This window comes from Sapajus apella, unplaced genomic scaffold (assembly GCF_009761245.1).
Source record: "Sapajus apella isolate SASKATOON/1434 unplaced genomic scaffold, GSC_monkey_1.0 scaffold6, whole genome shotgun sequence".
Taxonomy (NCBI): domain Eukaryota; kingdom Metazoa; phylum Chordata; class Mammalia; order Primates; family Cebidae; genus Sapajus; species Sapajus apella.
Window position 1 is genome coordinate 35,312,096 of NW_022436946.1, and position 27,665 is coordinate 35,339,760.

Sequence of the window (27,665 nt, forward strand, 5' to 3'; positions counted from 1 at the left end):
AGAAAGAAAGAAGGAAGGAAGGAAGGAAGGAAGGAAGGAAAGAAAGTTAGTTAAAGTTAAAAAAATTAAGTTAATTGATGACAAACAGGGAAGTTGGAAAGACACCTGGGATTCTGACAGAACGTGTTCAGACAGTATGTCCCACTGGGGAAGCTGTTATGGAGTAAATGGGGCCTCAGGGATACCAGAACTAGGTCTATGTCATCCAGCACAGGGTCATTACCAAGAAGACAGGTGGAATAAAATAAGCCCATGATTATCATAAAGTAGAACATACCTTGGTGAGGTGTGTCTCTAGGTGGAATATCCATTACAAGTGCAAGACAAGACAGTACTGCAGGACAGGGTGCATCTTGAGTTTAATGGAGAAATCTCTGAGGCAGCAGAAGACAAGAAAGACCTAACCTAACTGTAAAGTAGGTCCTTGGAAAAAATGGACAAACCTAATTGCTGTCTTCATCTCTTGTGGATGCTGATGGAGAAAATCAACCTCTGTGTAACAGATGCTGAGATTCCATGGTCTCTTGCAACCTTTTCATCTCATATTTTCTCTACAGAAACTATTTCAATGCTTCTTTACTCTGATCAGTCTCTGATCCCATCATTCCCCTCCTTTACTTATCATAGATTTTTAACTAATATTTTATAGAGAAATTGAAGATGAACTACTGACCACTTCCCAAATCATCCATTCATTTAATAAGTATTGATTAAGGGCATGCTGTCTGCCAGGCATAATAATAGGTGCTGTTTATAAAAAGATGAACAGAGACAGGTGACTATACTCTTCAAGATTAATCTCCTAAACAGAACCGAGTTCTTTCTTCCTTTATTACTGCCTGTTTTATTAGATCTTATTAAATCTCGTTAGATCTGTATTAGATCCTGTGTTCTTTGTCTTACCCCACAAGACTCACTACAATTTTTTAAAACACTCTTCTCTCACTCTTTTTTCTTCAGTTTCTTTTTCCTATCAGAATGTTGTATTCAGTTGTCTTTTTAAAAAATATTCTCCCTCAAACTCCTTTGAGATTCTGATTATTACTCTCTCCTGACCTTCTTCCTCACGGATTTCATGGATGCATTGCTGGCTCTTGGCATGGTATTCGCTTCCTCACCTACCACTTCAAAATTGCTCAACTTGCTCTCACTGGAGTCACAAAATTCAGTCAGTATACTTCAGATCTCATCTTACTGACTTTTTGGTAACAGTTTTAATATTCAGCAAATTTTCCTACATTAATGGTTCCTTTCTCTAGTCTTCTAACACAACACAAACTCTGGTTTTCTTCTTAAATATCTGGCCATCAATTTTCAGTGTCTTTTATAAACTGCTCTTCCTCTGGGCTTCTGATAAACACTGGTGGTGTTTTCCTTCACTTCACCTCCCTTGGGTGATGTCATGAATGAAAAGTTTCAGTTATATAAATTAGTGGCTTTCAAATCTTAACATGTGTAAGAATCAACAGGAAAATTCTCTTTGTCTCATAGACCAAGGTGGGACCAAATTTAGTTTTTTAACAAGCACACCTGATAATTCTGGAAAAGTAGTCATCACATTCAGATTTCTCTTAAGCTCTGAGCTAAATCATAAATTCTGCAGTAACATGAATTGTGTCTTTCCTACTTAACATGGTCTTCCCAGAGTCTAGCAGGGTATCTAACAAACACAAGTGTTCATTTACTAGTTGTAGAACAATTGAATGTATATGTGGTGATACATGTCTGTATCTTCAGCCCAGACTTCAGTTTTCATTCCCTACCAACCACCAATCTCAGTAAATGGCCCTATCATTCACTGGTATCAAATCAGAAACCCCAATTCTTCTATCTACCTCAACCCTGCCAGCCAATCAATTGACAAGCATATCTACTTTAATCTTCTTATATCTTGCAAAACCTTCCACTTCTTTCCATCACCATTGCCAATGTCCTAGTACAGGCCACCATCATTTTTCAACTGGATTACTTCAATGCTCTTGTCACACTGTATCTATTCTTACTTCAAGCTTCTTAAACAAAACTTGCATCATTAGAGTTTAAACACAGTAATGTGGCTTGCATTGTCCTTTATGAGATGGCCTCTGCTCACCTCTACCAAATTCATTTTCAACTTGCTTACCTCTGCTCACCCCACTTTATGTCCTACTCAAATTAGGGAAAGTATTTTACTTAACTTTTATCCTAATGATATTTCTTTTTACAAAAGCTTTTAAAGACATTTATTTAAATGCCAGTTCCAAGTGAAAAATTTTATTTAGGTCTCTATATAAGTTAGTTTTTCATATTTTGATTCCTTTACTATACAGTTTCCAACTCCACTTTTCAGCCTTTGGTAACTTAATTTTTGATATAGATTTTGTTAACTTAATATCTGATATAGATTATTATTGTTACATTATTATTGAATTCTTAATTTCACATAATATGTATTTTCTTTCAAGAATAAATTTTTGAAACTGTCTCAACAATGAAAATATTTTTAATTTTTCTCTAACTGATTTTAATGGAAACGTTTCACAGTTTTGTGCTTTATAAACTCTCATTCTGTTGAATGGTATCACTAATAATTTTTCAAAAAAGTAGACAATATTTTTTTAATAAAATCTGAAATTATTTTTCTATTATCTAAATGATAGGATGATAAAATTCTTATGTCAGAGAATTTTTTTATACACTCCTTTTTTTGTTCTTTTTCTTTTCTTTTGAGATAGAGTCTCACTCTATTACCCAGGCTAGAGTTCAGTGGTGCAATCATGGCTCATTTAAGCCTCCTGGGCTTAAGCAATCCTCTTGCTTCAGCTTCCAAGTTGCTGGGACTACCTACTAATTATGGTTTTTGTTTCTGTTTTTGTTTTTGTAGAGACAAGCTGGACTTGAACTCCTGTGATCAAGTGATTCTCCCACCTCAGCCCCTCAAAGTGCTGATATTACAGGTGTAAGCCACCATGCCCAGCTTTCAATATTTTTTTGGGCATTGGACATTTTGCATTGGACAACATGAAACAAAACCAAATTTTCCTCCTTAAAAGGTCAATTACTTTTGTCTACTTAGATAATTATAAGATATTTTAATCTATGTAGTTCATTGCTTTTTATGCTGTGATCAGGTGGAGATATGTTTTCATTGTATCTTCATTGTATTTTTCCTGGAATACAGTGAAGTTTTTAAACCCACTGTCAAATAACTAGCTTTCTAAAATATCAACAAATCAATAAGACAAAGCCGAGTTTATTGCTTACCTCAGTGAGAGAAAGCACTACTCCCAGTGTTAACAGCACCTCTGAAAAAAAAGCACAAAGGTATTTATGAGATTCTGAAGTATGGCTTAAGGTAGGTCTTTTAACAGGGAAGAGGAAAGGAAGAGATTTGATTAGGATTGGGTAAGAATCATGGTAGAATAATACAGTATTGGTAGGCAAAGGTAGGAGAGGATTTTGAAGAGAAAGGTTCAAAATGTTTTGGGGAAAAAAAAGAGCCACAATAGCATTAATATTCCTAAAAGATAACATTTTTAATATCATTAAACATAAGTATTCAAATTTCCCCACATTTACAAATAAATTGGAAGATGAAAAAAATATCTTGGGATATAACCTTTGCTTCCTGTTGGAGAGCTGGTGGGTCTCTCAGGAAGTTTCTAGAGTAATGAATAAAATTATTTGCAGAAAAAAAAACGTTATTTGCAACTTTTACCTTCCAGAGCAGGAATTTCTGGGAATAATAAAGCCACGTTAATGTAAATAGGAGCAGTGTGGGTGTAGATATTAATAGTTCTGGCTTTTAGTGCATATACATGCCTTTCTTCAGCTTGGGAAAACATTACTGATTTGGATGTTTTGTTGTTGTTGTTGTTCTGAGTTCTTCTTCAGAATTAGTGATGGAAAATATGCCCACCTATTTTCTGAGCTTTTCATTATCTTCCTGGGTTGCAGAAACTGACTCACCAGTGTCACCTGAGAGGTAGAAAGGGGACGCATATCTATATATTGTTCATACCTTGGGTCTAAAGTTACCTAATGGATATGGGAAAAGGATGGTATAAAGTATAGTTCATTTTTGTTAGGTAATATTGCTTGTGATATGGAACCAAGGCTTGAAATGAGCTGAAGTCTGAAGATTTTATCTCAAGTCATTCCTATTTGCTTAATAATTATTGAAAATCTTTTCCAAATGATTGGCATTTGTCTTTATGCCTGTTTATAGACAGACATATACATAGAAATACAAAGACAGAGACAGAGAGAGAGAGAGAGAGATGATTTTTCATACACATGAAAAACTTTTTTGGCTAGGCCCAATGACACATGCCTGTAATCCTAGCACTTTGGGAGGCTGAGGCAAAAGGACTGCTTGAGCCCAGGAGTTTAATACCAGCTTTGACGACATGGTGAGATCCCATCTCTACATTTTTTTTTAATTAGCTGAGCACAGGGGAGCACACCTGTGGTCCCATCTACTCAGGAGGCTGAGGCGAGACGATCACTTGAGCCCAGGAGGCTGAGGCTTAGTTGAGCCATGTTGGTGCCACCGCACTCCAGCCTGGGTGACAGAGTGAGACACTCTCTAAAAAAAATCACAAAAAACAATCAAACAAAACCTTTTCCTTTTGGAATAATTTAAAATTTTTAAATAATTCAAAGACAGTACAAAGAGTTCTCATATATCATCCAGCTTTATCCATTTTTATTATCTTACATTATCATGATATATGAAATAAACATTAGTACATTACTAAATCCTAAAGTTAATTATGTTCTAACATTTATTTTCCCATTAATGTTCTAGTTCTGTTCCAGGATTCAATCCACGGTAGCACAGTATGTTTGAAAGTCAGACCTCCTAAGTCTTCTAGATTTCTAAACTTTCTGTCTTCCCTTGCTTTTTATGTCTTTGAAAGTCTTGAGGGGGACTGGCCAGTATTCTGTAGAATGTTTTCCAATCTGGGTTGGTATTCGCGAGAGAAAGAGCTAGAATGGACAGATGATAGATGGATATATAGATAGATGAATAGATGGCAAGGACTTGGCTTATGGGACTTGCTCAGTAAGACCAAAAATCTGGACAGAACATCAGAAAATATAGGCTAGAAACTTTCAGGCAGGACCTGAATCTGCAGTCCAGAATTCCTACCTCCTCAGGAAATCTCACTTCTTTTCATTCAGATTACTTAGGATGATCTTCTTTGCTTAAACTGATTATACAGGCTAAACACATCTACAAAATACCTGCATAGCAACACCTAAATTTGTGTTTGATTGAGTAACTATTTTTAACGTATTAATCTATTTATTTTAAGTTGAAAAACAGGCAAATATTATTTATTGTATAAACAGCCAGACTATAAGTTTCTTTTGGGGGAACAGTGATTGTAAAGGAGAATAAAAGAGGCAGAGTTTTCAGGTTCACACTCTTCCATCACTGGGTGCTGGGTTCTCATAGTACATGTATTTTGTAAAAATTTATCAAGTTGTTCTTTTATAAAATATGTGCTTTTTAGGTGTGTAAAATTAAAAACAATTTTTTCTTATTTTTTTTTTTTTTACTTTAGCTTCTGTGGTACATGTGCAGATCATGTTGCATAGGTACATACATGGCAAGGTGGTTTGCTACCTCTATCTCTACATCACCTATATCTGAGATTTCTCCCCATGTTATCCCTCCCCAACATTCCCCACCCACTACTGTCCCTCCCCTACCCCCTCAACAGACCCCAGTGTGTGATGCTCCCCTCCCTGTGTCCATGTGTTCTCATTGTTCAACACCCACCTATCAGTGAGAACATGTAGTGTTTGGTTTTCTGTTCTTGTGTCAGTTTGCTGAGAATGATGGTTTCCAGATTCATCTATGTCCCTATGAAGGACATGAACTCATACTTTTTTATGGCTGCATAGTATTCCATGGTGTATATGTGCCACATTTTCTTTGTCCAGTCTATCACTGATGGGCATTTGGGTTGGTTCCAGGTCTTTGTTATTGTAAACAGTGCCGCAATGAACATATGTGTGCATGTGTCTTTATAATAGAATGATTTATTATCCTTTGGGTATATACCCAGTAACGGGATTGCTGGGTCAAATGAAATTTCTATTCTTAGATCCTTGAGGAATTTGCCACATTGTATTCCACAATGGTTGAACTAATTTGCACTCCCACCAGCAGTGTAAAACTGTTCCTTTTTTCCACACCCTCTCCAGCATCTGTTGTCTCCTGAATTTTTAATGATTGCCATTCCAACTGGCATGAAATGGTATCTCAATGTGGTTTTGATATGCATTTCTCTAATGACCAGTGATGATGAGCTTTTTTCATATGTTTGTTGGCCTCATAAATGTCGTCTTTTGAAAAGTGTCATAAATGTCCACTTTTGAAGCCTAAGTTGACACATAAATCTTACCATCCCACTCAGGTTATGGGTTTTTGAAAGCATGCAACAGGGTGCATCCCATTATATAAGAGTGTATGTGATATCTAGATGACATTACAGTGATATTGGCCTTCATCACTTTGATAAGGGGGCATTCGCCATGATTCTTCAAAGTAAATCTATCGCTTTTCCCTTTTCTTTCTCTGCTCTTTGGAAATAAGCTACAAAGCTTAGAATGTCCTACGGGGTAGAAGGAATTAAACTTCACTTCTTGTATTGGGGAGTATCTACATATGTTATTTGAAATTATTCTGTAGAAAACAGTTGTTTCTTTTTTTCATTTATTTATTTATTCTGTCATTTATCTATGCTGGGATAGATTCATGCATATACTTTGGAATACAATCTAATACTATATCCCTTTGTTATTCAAGTTGTTCCATTGCTGGCCACTGAGAGCTTTATCAGGTTGGTTCCTATGTCTCTTTGACATGCTCCCATCCTTTTGCTTTTAAATCACTTTTTTTTTTTTTTGAGGAAGAAAGAGAGAAAGAAAGAAAAAGAATAAAAAGAAAAAAAAAGAATAAAGGAAAGGAAGAAAGAGGAAGAGGAAGAGAGAGAGAGAACAGGGGTGTTGCTTTATTGCCCGGGCTAAAATGCAGTCTAAAAATGGGTATGCCTGTAATTATGTTTAATAATAGAGACATTAAATAAATAAATAAATAAATAAAATGAGGGAAGAAAATAATTAACAAGCAGCCAACCAATATTTCATTTAAACCTGTAAATACGTGTGATGTAGTACTGATAAGAGTGTATATTTTGTGAATTTAAAGTGGAGAGTTCTATGAATGTTAATTAAGTCTACTTGTTCCAGATCTGAGTTCAAGTCCTGAATATCGATGTTAACTTTCTGTCTCATTGATCTGTAAGTCTCCCACTATTATTGTGTGGGAGTCCAAGTCTCTTTATAAGTCTTCTATATCTGGGTATTTCTGTATTGGGTGCATGTATATTTAGGATCTTTAGCTCTTCTTGTTACATTGATTCTTTTATCTTTATGTAATATCCTTCTTTGCTTCTTCTGATCTTTGTTGCTTTGAAGTCTATTTTATCAGCAAAAATTGCAACTCCTGCTTTCTATTTATTTATTTTTGCTCTCCATTTCATTGGTAAATTTTTCTCCATCCCTTTGAGTCTTTGTGTATCCTTGCATGTAAGATGGATCTGGATGTAGCATACCAATGGGTCTTGTCTTTTTTTGCCTGTCTGTGTCTTTGGATTGGGGGATTTAGTCGATTTAAATTTAGAATTAATAACAATATATATGAGTTTGATGCTGTCATTTAATGTTGGCTGGCTGTTTTGCCCATTAATTGATGCAATTTCTTAATTATGTTGATGTTCTTTATTTTTTGGCATTTTTTAGAAAGGCTGATACTGGTTGTTCCTTTCTATTTGTAGTGGTTCTTTCAGAAGCTCTTGTAAAGCAGGCCTGATGGTGATGAAATCTCTGAGTGCTTGCTTGTTCACAAAAGATTTTATTTTTCCTTCGCTTATGAAGCTTATGAAGTAAAAAAAAATCACTTTTTTTACTTTCTAGTACTATAAGATGCTTTAGGCTCATCTTGTATTTTCCCTGTCCTGGTCTTAGAATCAGTTATTTTTCCAAGAAACCTGTTGCTTTTATAAAAAAAAAAAAAAAAAAAAAAAAAAAAAAGCAGTATTAAGAAACCAAGAAGAATCTGAATGTGCAGTGTACTCATTGCTAGTGGGTGGCATGGTTTCTAGACCCTCTCAGAAGATAGTGTTAGGTAAAATATACTAACCTGTATATCTATAATTGTTTTTGTATTTATCCAACTATATCTTTATTAAGCTAAACATTAGTTTATCTGATGTGTCCAATTCTACTCCAGCAGTGCCGTGCTCATTACAGACTTTCTTTCTTATTTATCAGTGACTTCCTTCTCTAATAGTGAGAAACCTGGTCCTCACACCCAAAATCCATTTACTTACTTATTTATTCAACCTCAGTATACATGTAAAGCACTTTTAGAATTGTTAACTCATACCCCTGTGCAAAAAAAAATTGTCAACTAGAGTACAGTTTTTATGTCTAGCTCTTTTTCTGTAGTCTCACAATTTCTAGTAATTTCATTTGCCAAAGTTACTTGTTAGATTTTTTTAGTTTGCATACATTAAACTTTATTTTCTATGTATAATTCTAGGAATTTTGATATATATAGTTGTGTATCATCCCCCAGGACCATACAGAACATTTTCTTCATCCTAAAAACTTTCTCTGTGCAACTCCTTTGTAGACAACCACTGCCACTTTCCTAAATTTTCCAAAATTCTTAATATTATTTTTTAGTCTTTTTCTTAGTATGTTTTATTGGATAATTATAGAGGAAGCTCAACCAAAGTAGGCTAAACATATAGCATCTTTCTGTTCATTCTATTTTGAACAGCTGTTTTCCAGGCTCTTCATATTGACATGCATTTGGATAGGTAGAGAATATATACGAAGGATACTTTGTATCAAAGGTTGTCTACTGCAATAGTGTATTTGAACTTTCAATTATTTTATTTCTTTATAGTTGACACTTTAAGGTATAGATAAAAATCAGCAGAAGCTTTATTTTTAAAAACCAATTAGAGTCACAAAAAATGTTTTATGTCATACTAATGATGGCATATTAAGGAAGAAAGTACAATGACCTGTATTGTATATAACTATACTTGCTGTTAGTTATGATAATTCTAATTCTGTGTTTTAAAACAATTCTGTACCAAATGTAGCAATTTGAAACAGATCAACCCTTGGGCCAGGTTCAGTGGTTTATGCCTGTAATCCTAGCACATTGGGAGGCCAAAACAGGGGAATCACTTGAGGCCAGGAATTGAAGACCAGCCTGGGCATCACAATGAGACCCTATATCTAAAAAAAATAGAAATGAAAAGTTAGCCCAGCGTGATGGGCACATATTTGTAGTCCTAGCTACTTGGGAGGCTAAGGTGGGAGAATCACTTGAACCAAGAAATTTAAAACTGCAGTCAGCTATGACTGTGCGACTGCATTATAGCCTGGGTGACAGGGTGACTCTCAATAAATAAATAAATAAATAAATAAATGCTGTAACTTTAGAACATATATGAATTTCATTGTCATATTTATTTTCAAATTTACAAATATTAAACCAGTAGATTGTTAAGTTATATTTCTCCTATAGTGGAGAAATCTCTGGAAGCCATTTTGCTTTCTGATAAACTGATATCTCAGGCCAAGTGTACATGGGTATGTGTATGGTTATTGAGGGAAAGAGCTGAGATTCATCTTTGAATAAATTTATAATCTTATCTTCCCTGACTCCACAGAACTCAGCCTGCTTAAGTACCAAATAATATTGGAGAAAATATGTTCAGAGAATGCTTAAATAAAGTCTAATTATCTTTAAAAGATACAAATATAATTAGATTATTTTTTCCATTATAATAATTATCTCTTACAGAAATAGCAGTTGGATGAATTTAGAAAATAAATGAATTTTATGTTATAAAATGTATATACCCATTTCATACCATTTTTTAAGACAGAGAATTTCTGTAATAGAAAATCACTTACCATAAGAATCTCATAGATTTTTTTCATTAATTTGCACTCTTCACAACAAGTAACAGAAAAGTATTGTGATTGTGCCTTACCTGCAATTTTTTGGGCAAACTGGTACACCTGCTTTAACCTGCATGACCAAATGACACTGCTTCAGGAATATTATAGGAAAGACTACTACCTTGACAAATACGTTTCTCAACTGAATTTAAATAATTCATTTTGAACAATTCTTACAGTTGAGTAGAATACAGAGCATTTGTAACTTTGCTAAATAGCACTGAAGGCCACAAGGGGTAGGAATGGTTTTTGTTGTCTTTGTTGTTTTGTATAGACCTGGAAAAGCCTTTCCTTTGATTATCATCCTAGGGTCTGAGAGATCAGAGGAGACTACAGAGGTCATCTAGATATTAGGTTTTGTAACTCATGCTTATGTTTACAGTTGAATGTTCCTTGTACTTCCATTATCTCCTTATAAATGTGGTGAATGCTAATGGAATGTGATCTCTTTGGGAAACTGTTCAACAGAATGATTAATTAATTGAGAGAAAGGTTAGGTGATAACTGAAATAAAAATTAGTGTTTTTAATTCAACATTCAAAAACACATTTGACATTTTGTTGTAAACTATGTTTCCAGCAGCTGTTAGGGTAATTGTTTTGCTAGCTTCCAGTTGCAGATATTGGCAGCTGGAAATTAGAAGCAAATAGTAGTTTCTTTAGGGAATGGAATTAAATGTGTGAAAACATGAGATTATGCTTTTTCAGTTATCTTCAACACTGCTATGAAGATGGGGGTTTTAGAACCTCTACTAATTAAGGGTCAAATAACCTTAAATATTAAAAAGCTTTAAGCTTTTACTAGATATATAAAGGCATATCACTTTTCCAGAGTAAGTTAGATGACAAAGAAGTCTCCATGGCCAGAGAAAAGAAGGAAAAATAAAGATTTATTTGAATAATTAAATAAAAGAGGGAGTTTTATTAAATTATTCAGAAAATTGCTTCAATTTTCCCACTTGGCCTTGGCTGTGCAGACCTGAGAAAACGCTCTTTTCTCCTACATTTAATCTCCAGAGCAACCTAAAAGGATGCTGACAAACATTAATTTTGCATTATAAAATAGTCTCGGTAAGTGACAGCAATTTCAAGATTAATGTATTGGCCTCCTGAGAATAGATTTCAGTAAGGAAAATAGGTACTCTTAAACTTTGTATTTAAGTCTTATATAATATTGGTCACTGCCTTGCAATGGTACTTTCCAATCAAAGAGACTTCTGAAGACTATTCGTTGTCCAGCAGCTAGGAAAGAAAGTGCCTATTCTAGAGGTATGGTTTACATAGTGCAGTTCACTCAGCTAGTCACTCATACTAAGTCTCTGGGTTGCTTCTGTAAGATTTATATTTGGGTATAGGATAGAGAATAAAGGCAATAAAGATAGGGAATTTAAAACATACCCAAACTTTTGCTCTATAAAAGTTACTGTTAAGAGAATGAAATGAAAGATAATCTGTAGGCTGGGAGAAAATTTGCAAGTCACTAATCTGATAACTTGTATTCAGAATTTTTTTTAAAAAAAGCCCTCAAAATTCCACAAAATAAGAAAAAAAAAAAACTCAATTAAAAAAAAAATGGGCCAAAGATTTGAACAGCCTGACTAGAGAAGATAAACAGTGGCCAATAAGAACATGAAAATATGCTCAATATTATTCACCATTAGGGAAATGCAAATTAAAACCATAATAAGATACCACTATGCACCTATGAGAATGTTTAAAACTTAAATCTTATAATACCAAATGATGGCAAAAACTGCTATAAATCTCATACATTGCCAGTTAGCATGCAAAAAGGTATGGCTACTCTGGAAAACAGGCAATATTTTATACTTAAGTATGTGCATATCCATATGACCCAGCAATCCCACTATTAGCTATTTACATGGAAAAATAAAAACTTCTGTTTGTGCAAAAACCTGTACATGGCTTTTGTTTTATAGAAGCTCTATTTATGATCGCCCAAACATGAAAATAACTGTATGTCTTTCAATGAGTGAGCAGACAAATTATAGTTCAAAAATAAAATGTAATAGTCCTCGACAATATAAAGGAATGGGGAATTGATATACACAACAACATGGATGAATTTCAAAAGCTTTATGTTAAGTTTAAAAAGGCAATTTTCAAAAGTCTTTAATAAATGAATTAATATATATGATATTCTGGAAATAGGAAAAACCATAGTAATGGGAACAGATCAGTAATTACCAGAGTAGATATAGGAGGAATCAGGTTGGTGATTCTGATTCCATATCCTGATTGTGGGGGAGGTTATTTAAATCTATGTGTTAAATTAATTATACATCAAACAATTAATTTCAATGTATATTAAATTTAAAATTTTTAAATTTTAAATTGGCTTGATAAGTACTCAAATTTTGCTGTAATAATCCATCTTTTTCTAGTTTTACCTGTTTCTCTTACTTTTTACTGCAAATTGTTCGTTGACATTTTCTAATTAGTAATAATTACCCAAGCTGTAGAGAGATTGGTGGGGGAAAGTCTTAAAAAATTTCTCATAATTAATAAAGGCTCCTTGGTCATTAAAAATAAGTATTTGATATAATGTACATATTATCTCACGGTCTGCTCCAAGGATATTGCCAAACCCTCCATTGAAAGAAATTAAGAAGCGGGGTCTGGGACATTACCGGTCTTTGGAATAGGAAATTCTGGGGTCTACCATGCTAGAGCTAATAGGCAAAATTTGAAAATGTGGGGCTTCTGCCTCCTAAATTCTGCTGTGATGACTCCAGAGTAATTAAGGCATCAGAAACAGAAAAGCCCTGCAAATCAGGGTCTCTGTTACTGAGAGGTCCTAAACAGCAATCCTGGCCAAAGTGTCAAGCTCTAGCTCCCTCTGTGGCAAGTCACAGTGCTATCAGTAGGCTAAATGCATCCTCTCTTTCAGAGTTTAGCCTCTCTCCCACACTCACATGGCAATACAGTAATCGAAAATTTGGGTACCTTTGCCTCACCTTTCCATATATGATCCTACACTACATAAATTCTGCAGCTTTTATGCCATCCACTTTATCTCTCCTTTCTTCTCAACTTAAAGTCCCACTTTTCTGAATACTCTCAGAAAGGGCAGGCATAAATCTGAAACTATACATCAGATTAGACTAGAAATCCCTGTAGAGGTCTCTAGTCCCTGTAGCTCAATCTTCAGATCAGGTGTAGAGACAGGATAAAAAGACATGATTATACAGAATAAATGGCCATGGCTCGTTCCATAGAGAACAGCGTAAAGCTTGGAGGGCAGACTTATCTTGTTAATTCTCAGCAGCTGTCTTTAGGTTTTAGCAGCTGTTTGGGAGTTTACTGAGAGTAGGGGAGAACAGCTCTCTATTTGGAAATGCAAGAGGGCTTCGGATTAATTTTTTTCCCAAAGAATTGGTGCTGAATGCATGAGCTCCTAATATTTTTCACATTTTGCATTTTAACATGTTGAATTTTAAAGGGTTAAAAAGATTTAAAGAGTTGTTTAGCACTCTCCAGGAAAGATAAAATATTGTCCAACTGGTAGACCACTTAGAAATTACCCATCATAATTACTACATAAGGGTTTATGAAGTCAAACAGGAAAAAAAAAAGAGATGAACAATTTTAAACAAAGCTGTCAGAGACCAAGGTGGGACATTAAGTTAATGACTGCGCTGTTTTGAATAGAGACTCTACCTATATCCTGAAGCAGATAAACTCATATCCTAAGTCTAAGTGCTTTTTCTTGTCTCCATTTCTCTAAATGTGACTCCAGGGCCATATATGATGCTTTATGACTCTGCAGTGACCCACAAGCATGTCCTGTATATATCGTATATCCTATAATGTGCCAGTGCTTTTTGTCATAAAATATTACTTATCATATTTATCCCCATCAATCCACAAGTGGATAAAGAAACTGTGATATATAGATATAGATATAGATAAAGATATAGATATAGATATATAATGGAATACTATTCAGCCACAAAAATGAATGAATTAACAGCATTCACAGCAACCTGGATGGGATTGGAGACTATTATCCTAAGTGAAGTAACTCAGGAATGGAAAGCAAACATCGTATGTTCTCCTGCATAAGCTATGAGGATGCAAAGCTATAAGAATGATACTATGGACTCTGAGAATTCGAGGGGAAAGGGTGGGAAGAGGAGAGGGATAAAAGGCTACAAATGGGGTTTAGTGTATACTGCTCGGCTGATGGGTGAACCCAAATCTCACAAATCACCGCAAAAGTACTTATGTAAACCTGTTCCCCAAAAACCTATAGAAATAAAAAAAATAATAAAAAATATATTACTTATCATATTTTTAAAAGGACACAATAGTTTACTTTGTGTCAAGAGCAAAACCAATTTCCTGATTAAGTTTATGAGGAACTTGTTCAACTTGATGAATGACAATTTAGAATAAGATGTTCCATAAGTTTTTTGCTACAATAGGTACATTTAAGAAAAAAGAATGCATCTGCCTGTATGTATTCTCTTAAATTCTAAAAAAAAAAAAAAAAAAAAACTCACTGATTGACATCACAGTGAGATTTCTTAATACAGAGGCCTATTGTTTTTTAATTTCACCCAGCTGCTTTAGAACCTCTTGTTAACTGACACTATATCACAATGCTGGTCTCTTTAGACATCAAAGTCATGCCATTCTGACAATCCTGTCTCCTATCTCTTCTTTTTTATTGATCCTTATTTTCACACCTCTTCCAACTGCTTAAATCATTGTAATAATGCAATGCGTTTGTAGTTATCAAAAATCATTGTTTACATTTTAAATATAGTTTTGAAAATGCTCACTTGTTATTCTTACTGATATCATCATTCTCTCCTTCCTTCCTTCCAATAAAATGATAGATATACTTAGAAATATGTTAATGTATAATTAATATAGTTATACTTTGCCTTCCTGATAGGCAGGGACCATAATTAGCCTTGGTATCTCACATTTAGCATAGAGCAGAAAACACAGTCAACAGTAACACTTGCTACATCTTTGCTGAATGAACAAATAATTCTTGTCATACTTCCCTGCAGCTTCAGGAGGAAAAGCAGTACTTCCATGCTGGATTTCAGTCCTCCCTTTGGGTATGGAAATTTTCTTTTCTGTGTTTCTGTTTCTCTGACTGCCTTTCACGCCTTCCCCAAAACTCTGTCCTCCAATGTTAAACTTGACTTGTAGCTATTGAACTGACCTCTTTCTTCTAGAATGTTCCAGTCCAAGAGTAGGCAGCTTTTGAATTGATTCTAGAATGATATACTGGCTCATGCAACTTCATCTTCTTCACGTCCACTGCACCAGAAATCAAACATTTTTGTTCATACCAAATGATGAAGCATGCTTCTCTCATAATAAAAGAAAAAAATGAAAAAAAGTTCCAAACAATGATAGTTCAGTTTCCAGATAAAATAATTAAGAAATAGAAACATTTTTGGTTTATTCAATTCAAAAATCATCTATTGAGAATTTACTATGTGTTAGGCTCTGTGCTACCCACTTAAAATATTTCATTCCATCATCGCAACACTATGAGATAGATAAAATTTTGATTCTCAAGTTCCAGGTGAGGGCACTAAGGCTTGAAGAAGTTGAATGGACCTAAAATGAAGAGGTAGAGCTGGCATTGAAACCCAGGCGATTTTGACTCTAGGACCAGGGCCCTTAAGTGCAATGTTATTATGTCCTCCCAAATTCACCTATACAAATCAATATTTACACCAAGGTTGGAGATATCTTTAAACATTATTTTATACCAGAGTCACAGTTACAGCTGCATTTCAACAGGCTCCATTCAGAGCATTAACTCTTGGCTTCTTTCAATGGAGATAATGGCTGAACAAACTCTAGGCTCTAGGTGAAGTCATCCTTTGATATTCTACTGGTGATGTTTAAGGATATTTTAACCAAGGGAAGTGAAAAAGGGCGAGAAAAAAATTTTTTAAAGTAAAACAAAGAGAAAGCAGATGTATTTCTAAGGCAACCAGCTTTACACAGAGTGCCCTGGACTTAGAAGCCTTGAGAAAAAAATTGCCTGTTGCCATAAACCCAAACTGGCTGGAAATCAAGATGATCTCTGTGAGGCGAGAGTGCGGCAGGTTGTAGCAGTTTCTATTTGTTCTGTGTCTTCATCCACCTCTGTCCATCCTCTGGAGTTCCCCCCTACCTGCCCACTTAATACTAAATACCTAAAGTGCATTTTAAAGTCTCATATCAGATTTGTCCTCTTGAAAAGCTATTAAGCTAGTTACCCTGCAGCCCAGAGGGCTCTTCTTCAGTAAAACTGATTGTACCACAGCATCACCATTAGAACAGCCCTACATAGCTGCCTGCATAATTCCTGTGAAAGGTCACCAGTACTTCAGCTACAAAGGCCTTTTTTCTTTTACAAAAAAAAAAGGAGGAAAATGGTAAATCAGTATTATCAATTTTTCAAGAATAAATACCGACATAAAAGCCCAGACACATTTTTTTTCTTCTCCTCACCATACTCATAATAACTGAATTCAATTGCAAACCTTAGAAGAGTTACCTCATTATGTTATGATCTAAGCCAAAATCCATTTTGATGTCTATTCCTGTACCTAGATATTGATTCCATTCTTCAGATATCCCACCTGGAAGTGTGGAAATTTCTAGTATTAGATGACACAAAGCAGAATCTGGGCACTATTTTAGGCTGATTTTGTAGATAAGCCAATCTGCCCTGCAGTGAAGTAATAAACAAGCTCCCTGCCAAGTACCCATGGGGAAGCACAGTAAGAAATAGCTGTGTGTGACATTAGTTGAAAGCATGTGTCCTACAGCCAACCTTGAGACTGGGGTAAAACTATTTGTGATGGATTCATACATCGTAGAATATAATAGAATCTAATAGGATTGAGAGTTGCATCAAAGCAGTACATTAACAGATTATCAGATTATCAATTTTTTCTTCATAAATACCCTATCTTCTCACATCCAAGCTACCTGTAAGTATTCATCTTTTAAAATCTCTCTCTCTCTCTCTATCTTGTTTTCTGTGAGCAGACTCTCAATGAAAAGCATACTCAGAGGCTGAGAAAGCAAGAGGTGAAGGAATTTTCAGTGAAAACTTAGCCTTTATTGTAAACAAAAATTAGATTCTTTAAATAGTTTATGAATGAAATATAGTTTGATAAGCATTATTTCTTCTGATTTCCTATAAATGGACAATTCTTTCTCCGGATTTCTCCTGAATCATTTAAAGACAAATTTTCTATTGTTTAGGTGTTAAAAATAGTTTTTCTTTTTAAGAGAAGATAAAGGACTAAAAAGCTCTGACATTGTCATGAGGATAAGGACACTGAAGGACAAGTGCACTAATGCCTCCTCAATCCAAACAAAGTAAGAGCAAGGAAAATTCATTTTAAAATTTGAGCATCTTGTCTATCATGGTTGAGAGAAAACTTTCTATAAGTAATTCAGAAATATAGTTTACTGGACTCCTGGACAATTTCACTTTCTTAGAGGGGGAATAATAGGTCAGTGAACTGTGGGATAACCTGTCTATTTGGTGATTGAGGATAGAATAAAGGAAGTAGACAAGAAGGTTTTTAAAAAATCACAGTAGTGAGGCAGTCCTAAAAATTCAACTTAAAAACTAAGTATTGTTAGAATTTTCAAGAATCAGCAAGATTCTTGAAGCTAATTGTCCTTGTGATAGAGACCATAATAAAGATAACAAAATTGAGGCACAAAAAATTCAGTTATTTTCATAAGATCTGGTTCAAATTCCCACAGCTCTTTGATGTCACTTAATTGGCCCATTTGTTCGACTATGCCACCTCCTCTGATGTCCTTGTTCAGGAAAAAAATAAAATATTATCTGACGTTCTCATACTTGGATATCCTGAACCTTCCTATAGTCCTAGGTTTTATTCTGTTTTTAAGAGGTAAATCCTTCCACTCCTTACTTATCACTTAAAAGACATTAGGCATTGTGCCAGACAAGAAAGAGAAAGATAGACAGTGGTTCCACCTTTTACAGGGGGAGAAGAAGACAAAATACGCACATATAAAATAGCCAGACAATTATCTCTAGACACATAACAAGGGTCTCAAACAATAACTAAAGAGCTAAAAGAATTAAAACATGAAATAAAGATCCTCTTCAGATAAACCTAAAGGACTTTCATTGAGGATGTCATTTGAGTTCAGTCTTAATCACAGGACTTGGTTGAGAGGGTAAACATAGTGTGGAGAGAATAAAATATTGTCATCCAAGAAAAAGAAGAAAAATCTAGCAGGGTATTCTTTCTTTTAAGTATTGTTTTTTTCCCTAACCTAAATCTTCTGCACATGCTGATAAACATCAATAAAATAGAAAATCCTGAAATACTCTAGGCACACTAGGAGAATAAGGAAAGTTAAGCTATAAGAAGCATTCAATAAGTATTAGAAGAGTGAATTAATTAATGAGTGGTGTTGGGGTGAGATAATAAAATAAAAATAATATCTTAATGTAGTATTTCATATCATATTCAGTTGCTCTTTTACCAAAAAAAAAAAAAAAAAAAAATTTAAAGCATTAGAAATGGCCTGAACTTCTTTCTCTTAGCTTTATGAACCCTGCCATCCTGCATCCTCTGCAGACCACACTGAACAACAAAAATTGAAGAAATCAATTAAAACTTTGCTTTAGAGACAATGAAGAATGTGATCTCTGTTTGCTAAAATTCAGTTAGAGATGTTAGCATTCTGGTTCATCTTCTACCAATGCCCCAAGGTAGAGCCAAAAGAGGCTACTGTGGTTGTGTGAACATGCCTTTTCTCCCTTCCACACCATGCATATCATAAAGGAAAAACTGACTTTTGTAGAAAATAAAGCTTGCACAATTTGGAAGGGGGTACTTTTAAAAAAAATACAAAATTAGAAATGCAAACAGTTGTAGAGCCTTGGGAGGAGTTCAGGCAAGTGAGAGAGATATGAAAGTTTAAGAGTCAGGAAATTGGCAGTAAATCCCATGTATTCTCTGCATTTTGTGACTGATTGTGTCTTTCTACACCCTTTTTGTGTAACCAACTTCTTGTCTGTCTTCACATGGATGCTGAAATGTTACAATCTTTATGCGATTTTCTCTGATACTTGACAACCAAACAAGAAGTACAATCACTCCAGAACTGGCTCATTTTCCGGTCACTAATACCACTTATTTAGTTTTTTTGCAATTGGTTATGTGTATTTTTTTTTTTTAGATGAAGTCTCGCCCTGTCGCCCCGGCTGGAATACAATGGCATGATCTCGGCTCACTGCAACTTCTGCCACCCGGGTTCAAGTGATTCTCCTGCCTCAGCCTCCTGAGTAGCTGGGACTACAGATACACGCCACCACACTCGGTGAATTTTCGTATTTTTAGTAGAGACAGGGTTTAACCATGTTGGCCAGGATGGTCTCTATCTCCTGACCTCATGATCTACCTGCCTCTACCTCCCAAAGTTCTGAGATTACAGGCGTGAGCCACCGTGCCTGGTGGTTTATGTGTATTTTTGAGACCTCCGCTAGACTATGGCCTCCTTGAGGGCAGAATCCTTGCCTTTGCATCCACAGCACAGAGGTCTCAATACAAGGTTAACGACATGATGGGCTAAATTACGTTGTTTGTTACAGAAATTACTCATGCTTAAAATGACAAAAGTATTATTACATTTATATAAACTTAGTAAGTTTTTTACCTGACTATTGCTGTTGGTTAAAGAGTAGCACCTGAATAGCAGGTTAGTTTTCTCACATAGTTTTTTTTCTTATGCCAAGGAGGTGATTTTTAAAAAGTGTAGAAAGTTACAAAAACTGACATATACAGGCAGTCAAACATGCTGCGTACATTTCCAAGCAGCCTAGAGGTACTTTGTTCTTAGTCATGATAATCATTTTCAAATGAATACTCTGAATTAAAGTTTCGCAAGCAAAACAATTAAAGATTTTATTGTAAAATATAACCAACATAATCTTTGATTAACAAGTTATATTGTGGAAATGACAATGAGACATTAAATATACCATTTGGTGAATGTACTATAATGGGTTTCAGAAAAAAAAGAAATTATTTTGTACTATTTTCTGGGTTGTGACTTGGATTTACACAGAGGGAGAATAAAAAGAAATTAGAACAAACCTGAAGGTTTGCTTTTTGAGATTATTTTTCTGCAGCAAAGCCTATAGGAGTAATTACCTTGGAAAATAAAAAACACACTAGCTCTCTTTTTTAAATAAAGTCACAAAAAATAAACATAGAACTATGTTAAAGCAAGATATAAGAAGAGAAAAAAATTAAAAACATACCATATTTTGTGTACTTTTTAATCCCATTCCCTCCCCAAAAGGTATTTTCTGTTTCTGCGATCTGCTTGTCTTTACTTCAGTCATATACAGCTTATAAGCACCACTTAAGATTTATTGTTTTCAATATCTAAATATGATTAAAAGAAGTATTTATTATAGCAACAAATAAAGATAAATAATACAGACTATTGAATCATAAATGGATTAAAGACTAAAGTAATTGATTTATATATAGATACTGATAATAAAAATATAGATGTCATAACTTGGTTTTTGTTTCTGACTTGGTTTCAATCAGAGTTTCATGTTAACGGTGAAATCTACCTTTTCTTTGAATTCATCAACAAATATTTGCACATGGACAAAGCATAGGCCTGGTAATCTTGTCATGTTACTTTTTTCTCCTCTTTTGTGTGTAATCCTCATATGACAAAGGGGAGACCAAGTTCGAAAAAGGATCTATCACATAAGCTTATTACTATTATTCCATACAATAAGTAGCTTTTCTTTAGGTTAAAAAATAACTTATTGGGGGCTATGGCAATTCTAATGTAATCTGAAATCATTCATGCTAATTAATTTGATTTGCAAAATATGTCTTTCCAAAAATTAGATTTTTTTTCAATTTTAGCTTTCTACTCTGCTTCTTTTTCACTATCAGCAAAACAGCATATGAAGAAAAGGCATAGAGAATAGAAAAATCTGATTGCTTCTGTCTCATAAAACATATGCTTAGACTAGGCTTTTTAGTTGTTATTTTCTATAAAGATTACTATTTTGAATTATGGATACAATGAATGATAAAAAAATCATTATTGGCATTATTCTGGTTTTATTAAACAAGAGAATTTGGTAACCATTAATAAAATTATCAGTTTCCCACAACATAATCACCATAGTTGAAAGAATAATATAATTTTGGAAATTATAATATAACTATATTAAATTTCACAAGTGTTTTCTGTATTTATACTTTGAAATTTTTTAAAAAACTTGTTCTTACTCTACTGTGTGCACAAAAGATCTACTGTCCTGTTCACTTTTTATTTCTCATAAAAATGAAGCTGAATTATAGAAGCTACTATGTTAACTATAGGTTTTAACACTTCTGTTTTATCTCTGTAATCAAATAATATTGAAATCCACTGAAAACTTTGATATGCTTATTTTCTTGACCTTCACTCCATGTCAAGAAAGTGGGACAATGTAATCTCTATTTTCAGGTTAAAATCATTTTATAGTTTTCATGGAGAAAATAAAATAAAAAAATACAAAATGCCAAATTATCAAAATGAAACATAGTTCACCTCATTCAGTTAAATATTTTCTTTTGATGCAAAAGATTAAAAGATACAGAAGACAAAGAAAAGTGAATGGAGGCAAAAGAAAAAGAGAGGGAGAAGAAGGAAAAAGAGAAGGAAAAAAACAGCCCTCACTCTTTAGGCCATTTTCAAACTGAGTCACTTGGTTTGCTTTAACCAGAAAAAGATTCTGTATTTTCCTTTCAAACTTTGAAAATCAATCTATATTTTCAATATTTATCAATATTGGTTCATACAACTTTTTTAAATGATAATAAAGCTTGTAAAGAAAAATAAAATGAGACCCCAATGTTTTCTTGATACAATATCTAAATGACCAAAGAGCAAGTGCTGCTTTGACGTTGCTGGGTTCAGTTGATTTTCCACTCTCTATCAGCTTGCATCATTAGTAATGTCCTTAGAGCTTTGAATCTTGTTTTCATGTGTTTCTGCCTCCCAGGTGTGATGTTAATACAGCCAGTAAACTTAGCACATGTAATTCAAAAGAAGAGCCACAACTCACAGCCTTTTGAGGTCTTTTTCAGTTAAGCGAAAGAAAATCAACAGACTCCAGAACCCAAGAAGCAAATGATTGAAATAATGAGAGAACAGCAAATGAATGTCAGCTCTGATGGTTAGATGATGGGTGTGGGCTCAATTTCTAAATGTGTAAGAAAGAGATGTGTGAGAAAGAATTGAGAATTATACCACTTGGTAGGAGGTCAATGCAATTATATTCAAAGAAGAAATAGAATTCTCTATGCAGAAAAAAATGATGAACCAAAATGTACAGTGGACTCTGCAGGACAAGTTAAGTGTATTAGTTTATTGTAATTCCATTTGCTGTTTCTAGCGTAGGAATTGGCTATTGAGTGGACTGAAGATGGTGGGAAGACAGAAGAGCAAAAAATAAAGAAAAAAGAAGTAATGGGAAGAAAAGGAAGGAAGGAATTATAAGGTCAATTTTTTAACTCACAGCCAAGGAATGCTAGAAGCACTTATTAGGATTTATAAAGCAAAAAAAATAAAATTGTAAATATCTTCTGACAAAGAGAATCTATATGAATTACTGATATAATGGAATCAATTTGTATCTTTAATCAATTAAAAGTTGTGTACTGATGTCACAATCTTATTTAAATATATACAGACTTATGAGAATGTCTTAAATGAGTTTGCCTAAAAGGGGTTTGGATTATAATCCCAAAAGATACAATCCTAAATGCCATAATCCCAAATATTGAAATCTCAAAAGATCAAAATTCCTAAAGTCTAAAATCCCCAATGTCTAAAAACTTGAAATTCACAATCACAGAATAGTTGCATCACTTTAGGTAGAACTATTATCTTGTTATTGTCTTTATTTGAAGATTAAGTATGGTTTAAGGCAAGGGTATCCAATCTTTTGGCTTCCCTAAGCCACACTGAAAGAGAAGAAGAATTGCCCTGGGCCACATATAAAATGCACTAACACTACGACAGCTGATGAGATTTTTTTTTAATCACAAAAAATTCTCATAATGTTTTAAGGAAGTTTATCAGTTTACACTGGGCCACATTCAAAGCCATCCTGGGCCTCATGTGGCCCACGGACCATGGATTGGACAAGCCTGGTTTATGGGGTTATTTCTAAGTGCTAAATTGACAGTGAGTGAACTTGTGGACTTAATTTTAAGTGTCAATTTGACTCGATTAAAGAATGCCTAGAAACCTGGTAAAGCATTATTTCGTGTGTGTCTGTGAAGGTATTTCCAGAAGACATTACAGTGTGGATCTGAGTGGATAAGGCAGGGAAGACCTGCCCTCAAAGTTGGTAGGCATTGTTCAGTCAGAAAGGGAACTGGAAAGAACCAATACCGAGGATAAATTGGTCTCTCTCTGAGAGCTGAAAAGACTTTTATTCTGCTGCCTTGGACATCAGAACTCTAGGTTTGCTGACTTTTGGACTCCAGGACCTCCACTAGCTGTCTCTTGCTTCCTGAAGCTTTTGACCTCAGATTGAAACTTACATCAGCTTCCTGGGTTCCGAAGTTTCTAGATTTGGACTGAGCCATACTACCAGCACCTCAGGGTCTCTAACTTGTAGACAACCTGCCCTATGACTTCTCAGCCACCATAAGGATGTTAGCCAATTCTAAAAATCTCCTCTTTTGTATCTATATACATATCCTATTGATTCAGTCTCTCTGGAGATCCCTTACTACTTTGGTATTGAGGGAGCCGCGTATGATTCTTGCTACTGTATTTCTTGCAACACAGTGGAAGAGATGTGTGAAATTGTTCCCTCACAAAAAGGCTGTGATAAGTTAAGTGTATGAGGCTTCTTAATGGTGAAAGATAAAAGTTTAAAAGCTAATTATTACTGGTGCTGCAAAAGCAGAAAATCACTTAATTGCAAAGGCCAAGCAATAATCAGACTTTCAGATGGACTTGCATATAATTGTAAAATCTGTAGACAACAACCACTGCCCGAATACAGATCACAGAAGTAAAAACACAGGTGAAAAATACAAGAACTCCTCCAAGCCAAATTAACCAATCACATATAACTTCTACCCTTTTACACATAGCGCCAATTTGCTATGCTATGAATTTCATCTTCACATCATAGCCAATATTAGAGGTCTAAATTGTGTGGAGACTTTTAGAGCGTTCCAATTTGTTTTATGCTGCAAATTTTATTCCATTAAAGTGTATTAGCACAATGTTGACTTTGTGTATAAGCATTGTGCATTTATGTAGAAATGTTTAAATTTCCTCAATAAATGAAGAAGTGTCCTTTTTGTAGATCTTCATTTGTGAAAGATAAAATTTCTTGAGAGCTTGACTCTTTGGGTGATTGCATATGTGAGGGTAACTCATCATAGTTTTCCATCAATCTCACCAAGACAATATTTATGTTGTTTGTCATTATATTTCATATGACAGAAGTTATAAAACTGGATGCACACAATTACCAACCATAGTCATGTTTATAGTATATATTTTGCTTTTGACCTGTTTCTATGAATACAGTTTGACTGCTTACAACCGTTATACCCATGCAACTGTCATTAGTATGCCAAAGTATTTATGCTCACAAAAATATGCATGGTATTATTACCTATTTTCTTTTTTTTTTAATTTATTTTATTGCATTTTAGGTTTTGGGGTACATGTGAAGAATATGCAAGATTGTTGCATAGGTACACACGTGGCAGTGTGATTTGCTGCCTTCCTCCCCATCACCTATATCTGGCATTTCTCCCCATGCTATCTCTCCCGAACTCCCCACCCCCCCACTGACCCTCCCCCATTTCCCCCCAACAGACCCCAGTGTGTAATGCTCCCCTCCCTGTGTCCATGTGTTCTCATTGTTCAACACCCGCCTATGAGTGAGAACATGTGGTGTTTGATCTTCTGCTCTTCTGTCAGTTTGCTGAGAATGATGCTTTCCAGGTGCATCCATGTCCCTACAAAGAACACTAACTCATCATTTTTGATGGCTGCATAATATTCCATGGTGTATATGTGCCACATTTTCCCTGTCCAGTCTATCATCGATGGGCATTTGGGTTGGTTCCAGGTCTTTGCTATTGTAAACAGTGCTGCAATGAACATTCGTGTGCACATGTCCTTATAGTAGAACGATTTATAATCCTTTGGATATATACCCAGTAATGGGATTGCTCGGTCAAATGGAGTTTCTATTTCTAGGTCCTTGAGGAATCTCCACACTGTCTTCCACAATGGTTGAACTAATTTACACTCCCATGAACAGTGTAAAAGTGTTCCTATTTCTCCACATCCCCTCCAGCATCTGTTGTCTCTAGATTTTTTAATGATCGCCATTCTAACTGGCGTGAGATGGTATCTCAATGTAGTTTTCATTTGCATTTCTCTGATAACCAGTGATGATAACCATTTTTTCATATGTTTGTTGGCCTCATGTATGTCTTCCTTTGTAAAGTATCTGTTCATATCCTTTGCCCACTTTTGAATGGGCTTTGTTTTTCTTTTCTTTCTTTTTTTTTTTTTTTTGAGACGGAGTTTCATTCTTGTTACCCAGGCTGGAGTGCAATGGTGCGATCTCGGCTCACCGCAACCTCCGCCTCCTGGGTTCAGGCAATTCTCCTGCCTCAGCCTCCTGAGTAGCTGGGATTACAGGCATGCACCACCATGCCCAGCTGATTGTTTGTAGTTTTAGTAGAGACGGGGTTTCACCATGTTGACCAGGATGGTCTCGATCTCTTGACCTCATGATCCACCCGCCTCGGCCTCCCAAAGTGCTGGGATTACAGGCGCGATCCACTGCGCCTGGCCCGTTTGTTTTTGTCTTGTAAATCTGTTTTAGATCTTTGCAAATACTGGCTATCAGCCCTTTGTCAGATGGGTAAACTGCAAAAACTTTTTCCCATTCTGTTGGTTACCGATTCACTCTAATGACTGTTTCTTTTGCCATGCAGAAGCTATGGAGTTTGATTAGGTCCCATTTGTCTATTTTGGCTTTTGTTGCCAATGCTTTTGGTGTTTTGGTCATGAAGTCCTTGCCTACGCCTATGTCCTGAATGGTTTTGCCTAGATTTTCTTCTAGGGTTTTTATGGTGTTAGGTCTTATGTTTAAGTCTTTAATCCAACTGGAGTTAATTTTAGTGTAAGGTGTCAGGAAGGGGTCCAGTTTCTGCTTTCTGCACATGGCTAGCCAGTTTTCCCAACACCATTTATTAAACAGGGAATCCTTTCCTCGTTTCTTGTTTTTTTCAGGTTTGTCAAAGATCAGATGGTTTTAGATATGTTGTGTTGCCTCCGAGGCCTCTGTTCTGTTCCATTGGTCTATATCTCTATTTTGGTACCAGTATCATGCTGTTTTGATTACTGTAGCCTTGTAGTATAGTTTGAAGTCCAGTAGTTTGATGCCTCCCGCTTTGTTCTTTTTGCTTAGAATTGACTTGGCTATCCGGGCTTTCTTTTGGTTCCATATGAAGTTTAAGGTGTTTTTTTCCAGTTCTGTGAAGAAGGTCATTGGTAGCTTGATGGGGATAGCGTTGAATCTGTAAATTACTTTGGGCAGTATGGCCATTTTGCCTATTTTCTTATGTAAAATGGCCTAGGAAGTGTTTTTATGTTTCTCAAATAAATCCCCTTTTAAAAATGTAAGTAAATATCTTTATTTTTTTCTTTTAGAATTGTATTTTCAGTATTTTGATCTTTTGGAATTTCAACATTGATGATTATGGCATTTGCAATTGTTTCTTTTGAAATTACAATTGGCTCCCACCTGAAAGACATACTGAGAATCCTCAAATATATGCAGTCTTTTGATTTTTGGTAAATCTAAAATTCTTAGTTCACTGAGTAAATATTTTGTGAAGAAGAAATGCCAGAACATTAATTCTTTATGAATATTTTACATCTCATTATTTAGAAGTTTGGCTAAAATCTTTAGGGTATAAGGTAAAAATGATACCTGGTACTAATGTGTGGACTCTAATTTCTAGGATTTCCTGCATGCAAAAATTCTTGAGCACAGAATTTCTATAACAGAATAAGAGATTACATTTTTAGTAAACTATTAATTATATTCAAAGTAGAATTGAATAAGGCTTACATGCCTAAAACATACAGCTCCAACTGTATAGTTCCTATTGAAAGAATCCCTAAATATATGCAGTATTTTGTTTTTTTGGTAAATTGAAAATTTTTTGTTCACCAAGTAAGTACTCTGTGAAGAAGAAATGCTAGAATATTAATTCCTTATGAATGTTTTAAATCTCATTGTTTAGAATTTTGGCTAAAATCTTTAATTATTTTAAGGTAAAAATGGTATCTGGTAGTAATGTGTGGACTCTAATTTCTAGTATTTGATGGATGCAAAAATTCTCGAGCACAGGATTCCTATAACAGAATAATGGACTAATTTTTTACTAAAATATTAATTATATTCAAAGTAGAAGTGAATAAGGCTTACATGCCTAAAACATACAGCTCCAACTGTACAGTTCTAATTGGAACCTTACTGTGTATTTAACTAAAATT

The 27,665-nt window shown here is 34.8% G+C and overlaps 1 long non-coding RNA gene across 1 annotated transcript in view; it reads right to left on the minus strand.

Moving 5' to 3' along the window:
• The window catches only part of LOC116549419, a 53,710-nt gene that overhangs the window by 3,266 nt on the left and 22,779 nt on the right, over nucleotides 1-27,665 (minus strand). Inside the window, exon 2 of the long non-coding RNA XR_004267857.1 lies at nucleotides 3,244-3,284. This is a non-coding gene — a long non-coding RNA (uncharacterized LOC116549419). The remainder of the gene's footprint in view (nucleotides 1-3,243; nucleotides 3,285-27,665) is intronic.